This window comes from Salmo salar, chromosome 10, assembly GCF_965601325.2.
Source record: "Salmo salar chromosome 10, fSalSal1, whole genome shotgun sequence".
Classification (NCBI taxonomy): Eukaryota; Metazoa; Chordata; class Actinopteri; order Salmoniformes; family Salmonidae; genus Salmo; species Salmo salar.
In genome coordinates this window covers 12,784,554-12,790,000 of record NC_138300.1, presented here as the reverse complement: position 1 = coordinate 12,790,000, position 5,447 = coordinate 12,784,554, and positions in this window count along the sequence as shown.

Here is a 5,447-nt window from a genome sequence, read left to right as displayed (position 1 = left end):
ATTCCATGTCTGGTTGGTTATTGTTACCCATCTATCAATCACTGCCCTTATTTATGAGGCTTTCGAAAAGCTCCCTGGACTTTGTAGTTGAAACTGGGCTTGAAATTCAATACTTGACTGAGGGACCTTACAGTTGTTGTATGTATGGGGGACAGAGGAAGGGTTAGTCATTTAAAAAATCATGTCAACCCTTATTATTTCACACAGAGTGAGTCCAGATGACTTATTATGTGATTTGTTAAGCCACATTTTACTCCTGAACTAATTTAGGCTTGCCTGAACAAAGGGGCTGAAGACTTACGCAACAACTATATTTTTGTTATCTAATTTTTATTCATCTAGGGGGAAAAAAGGATAACGTTTTTCTCCCACTTCCAGATTAGACTAGTGGCCTGAGGGCACACACTGAATGTGTTTTGAAAAGTGTTATGAAATGTAATGTCAATATTTTGTAATGTCAAAGTAATATTTGGAATTGTATATAACTGCCATTATTTTGCCGGACCCCAGGAAGAGTAGCTGCTGCATCGGCAGGAACTAATGGGGATCCATTAAAAATACAAAATTAGAGTGTCACACCCTGATCTGTTTCACCTGTCTTTGTGATTGTCTATTGTTCCTGTTTTCTAGTTTTCCCGGTTTTGACCTTTTCTGCCTGCCCTGAACCTAAACCTGCCTGCCCTGAACCTGAGCCTGCCTGCCGTCCTGTACCTTTGCCCCACCTATCTGGATTACTGAACCCCGGTCTTTTGCCCGCCCGTTGGATTAATAAACTGTTATTAATTCGACGTAGTCTGCATCTGGGTCTCACCTGAAACGTGATATAGAGAGTATCTGGAGTAGATTGTTGACATTTTAATCCCACTTTATAATACAATAAAATGTGAAGAAATCCAAGGGGTATGAATACTTTTGCAAGGCAATGTAAACTACTAAGACAAATGCCTGGGAGGCTTGCATTAAAAAACACCTCCATTGTTAAAACAAGGAGAGGAGTTGCTTCATCTTAAATCCCAAAGGATTCATAATTCCAAAATACCTCTGTCGACACGTGCACTACCTGTCCGTGGTCTCCTTGAGCTAGTAAAATGATCTTCCTCCTGTTGGTAACGTAGCTATTCCGCCTCGAGCGCAACTAGCACTAGTTGCGTAGATTGTGTGAGGTGTCTTCTCCATTTGCTGGTTCAACCTCATTCTGGTGTGTCTTAGGTGGGGACTGTATTCTTTGGCCTTGTGTTGCACTAGCCAGTGAGAACTAGAGCAAGCGTTCTACCTAGCCCTAGACTGACTGAGACGAATACTGGATTGATTCCCAAACAACCCCTAGACCCGACCCTGTTAGCACTGGTGTAAATAAGAAAGAAATCCTAACCCAAGATGCAAAACTAACCCAAGATCAGCAACTAGGGGCATCTTTACCATACATCCTGTGACCTGGATTGAGGTGGTTTAACCAGGGGTGAAAGTAGGTTTCATTTCTTACCGGTATGGGACTAGGCTAGGTGTAATCATAGAATTACATACAGAATCCCTATTCATTTCATATAATATCTATGGGTTTAGTAGGCCTAGTGAAGATTTGTCATTTCTAACATGTATTACATGTGGCATAAACACACCCAGTCATGACGTTTTTATCTGATTGTCAAACAATCACTTCAAAAAAGTGTCCCTGTTGGCTACCCATGCACGTTCATCCACTCACAAAATAATTCAAGCATTACTTTTTTGGTCACATACTGGACCGGTGCAGTTGAAATGTGTTGTTTTACAGGGCCAGCCATACTAGTACAGTGCACCTGGAGCAAATTTGGGTTAAGTGCCTTGCTTAAGGGCACATTGACAGATTTTTCACCTTGTCGGCTCGGGTAATCTGACCTTTCGGTTTCTGGACCAAAGCTCTAACCACTGGTCTACCTGCCGCCCCTGCACTGTTCATTTGATGAATGGAAAAAGACATCTGTTACAAAACACCTAAACATGTATTGTAGGCCTAATGACAGTCTCCACTTGTAGCCTGTCCGCGTGTCTTGGTATTGGCCACTCATCTCCGCCATAGGAAAACGGAAGAGTTCTCCTCGAAACACAACGCAATTTGGAGCGTATATCAAATTGAATCAAATCAAATTTTATTTGTCACATGCGCCAAACACAACAGGTGTAGGACGTACAGTGAAATGCTTACTTACGAGCCCCTAACCAACAATGCAGTTAAAAAAAATACGTAAAGGAATAAGAAATAAAAGTAACAAGTATTTAAAGAGCAGCAGTGAAATAACAATAGCGAGACTATATACAGGGGGGTACCGATACAGAGTCAATGTGCAGGGGCACCGGTTAATTGAGGTAATATGTACATGTAGGCAGAGTTATTAAAGTGACTATGCATAGATGATAACAACAGAAAGTGGCAGCGGTGTAAAAGAGGGGGAGGGGGGAGCAATGCAAATAATCTGGGTAGCCATTTGATTAGATGTTCAGGAGTCTTATGACTTGGGATTAGAAGCTGTTTAGAAGCCTCTTGGACCTAGACTTGGCGCTCCGGTACCGCTTGCCGTGCGGTAGCAGAGAGAACAGTCTATGACTAGGATGGCTGGAGTCTTTGACAATTTTTAGGGCCTTCCTATGGCACCGTCTGGTATAGAGGTCCTGGATGGCAGGGAGCTTGGCCCCAGTGATGCACTGGGCCGTTCGCACTACCCTCTGTAGTGCCTTGCAGTCGGAGGCCGAGCAGTTGCCATACCAGGCAGTGATGCAACCAGTCAGGATGTTCTCGATGGTGCAGCTGTAGAACCTTTTGAGGATCTGAGGACCCATGTCAAATCTTTTCAGTCTCCTGAGGGGCAATAGGTTTTGTGGTGCCCTCTTCACGACTGTCTTGGTGTGCTTGGACCATGTTAGTTTGTTGGTGATGTGGACACCAAGGAACTTGAAGCTCTCAACCTGTTCCACTACCGCTCCATTGATGAGAATGGGGGTGTCCTCGGTCCTCTTTTTCCTGTAGTCCACAATCATTTCCTTTGTCTTGATCACGTTGAGGGAGAGATTGTTGTCCTGGCACCACACGGCCAGGTCTCTGACCTCCTCCCTATAGGCTGTCACGTCGTTGTCGATGATCAGGCCTACTACTGTTGTGTTGGGGATCAGCGTGGTGGATGTGTTGTTACCTACCCTACCTCAGGCGAGCAATATCCCGAGACTTCCTTAGATATCGTGCACCAGCTGTTATTTACAAAAATACATAGTCTGCCGCCCCTTGTCTTACCAGACGCCGCTGTTCTATCCTGCCGGTACAGCATTTAACCAGCCAGCTGAATGTTGATAGTGTCGTAGTTCAGCCACGACTGTGTGAAGCATAAGATATTACAGTTTTGAACGTCCCATTGGTAGTTTCATCTTCCGCGTAGGTTTGCTAGCAGAATGGAAGGAAGTGGGGGTCTATTTGATCGTCTACAAATTCTCAAAAGGCAGCCCACCCTTTGGCCCCTTTTTCTCCGCCTTCTCTTCAAGCAAATCACGGGGATCTGGGCCTGTTCCCGGGAGAGCAGTATATCATTCACGTCGGGCTCGTCAGACTCGTTAAAGGAAAAAAAGGATTCTTCCAGTCCATGGTGAGTAATCGCAGTCCTGATGTCCAGAAGATATTTTTGGTCATAAGAGACGGTAGTGGCAACATTATGCGCAAAATAAGTTAAAAAAATAAATAAAAAAGTGTCACCCATTTTTCATGCAGCTGGCATGCAGTAATGTAAAATCATGGTGTAATAACCTATATTTTGTGTTCATTATTGTGATAGGTTCACGTTTTACTGGTATGACGTATTTTGCTGGGACTCCATACCCGACCGGCTTACTTTCAACCCTGGGCTTAACATGATTAATTAAACAGACTCCTAACAGACCTAACAGATCCATTATGGATAACAACATCTGTCAAATGTGCCACTTCAGTGGCTGCACTGCTGATAAGAGAAGGGCCGTTATCAGTTAAAAGCTCGTCAATAGGTTCCTTACCCCCAAACAGATCAGGGACCTTTGATGGGGTGGAGGTGGACCGGTGATGGCCTCTGGGCACGTGTGACTTGTTGGACTTCGGTCATCATGGGGGAGTGAGAGAGAGGGAAGCACATGGACAGGACTCATTAGAATGCTTGAATTCTAAATCAAGCCCGACATCCCTACACCCTAGACCAGTACTATTTGAGAAGGTCCGGTCACACAAATTTCCTAGGAGGCAAAGGTCCGGGTGGATATTGTAGTTTATCTGTGTAGAAACAAACTCCCACCTCGCAACCCGGGCGACCCCAAACTGCTCACACCCCTGTTGTTGGCCAAGATAAAACATTTTTTTTAAGCTAATTCTCAGCAATTCTACACATTTTGCATGGGGCAGATCATTTGTTAGTTGTTTTAAAGCACATTTCCTGCAATTCTATACATTTTTCCAAGTCTTGTGTGTGTTTATGTGATACCAGGTGTCGAAGCCCGACCGAGTTCCAAAACAAACAATCGGGACCCACCAGTTGAGTGTGGGGGCCCTAGACACTTATTGATAGCCCTTCATAGACCTGGGAGCATTCAGAGCAATATGATTATAAAGTAACTCCATTTAGCCCTCTGGTAGGCTAGGTGGAATTGTTGCCATATTAATAAGACACATATTCAGTTCTTCCAGATCTACGAGGAGGCATCAAGTATGGGTGAACAGGGATGTTCTGACTCGACCCCTAACCATAACCCCTACGCACTTGTGGAGGTCCAGGGAGTTTCCCCTTCCTCCCTCTCCTAACCCCTCTCCCCCTTGTACCTATGCCCTATGTCCCTACTCCATTTCCCCCCACACTCTCCCCCTGAGGAAGGCGCAGGACAGGCATTCCCATTCCCCCGTTACCGCAAGTCACGCTTGGCAGGAAGTGAAGAGCCAGTCAGACAGGATTTAGCTGAGGCTACCTATTCCGTACATAGGGCTCTGGTCAAAATGAAGTCCACTATGGGCCCCAGAGCCCTATGGGCCCTGATCAAAAGTAGTGCACTGTGTAGGGAATAGGGTGCCATTAGGGATGCAAGCCTTAGTGATTCAGTGGCCTATTAAAGCGCGGCAGCTACTGGGAGAGATTTTCAGGAGCTTATAGGGAGGAGAAGTACAACAGGGTCGATTTTCCCACACATCGGCCAATTACTCCCCAGAGAGCGAGAGAGAGAGCGAGAGAGAGAGAGAGAGAGAGAGAGAGAGAGAGAGAGAGAGAGAGAGAGAGAGAGAGAGAGAGAGAGAGAGAGAGAGAGAGAGAGAGAGAGAGAGAGAGAGAGAAAGCCTAATCCATGTCTGCCCAACCAGGCATTCACCCACCCAGCCCCAATCCCAGACCCAGCTCTCTGTCCCAGCCCTAAGTACCAGCCAAACCCATCCCTCAGTCCAGTCTCTGCCCCAGCCCTAAACCCAACCCCAC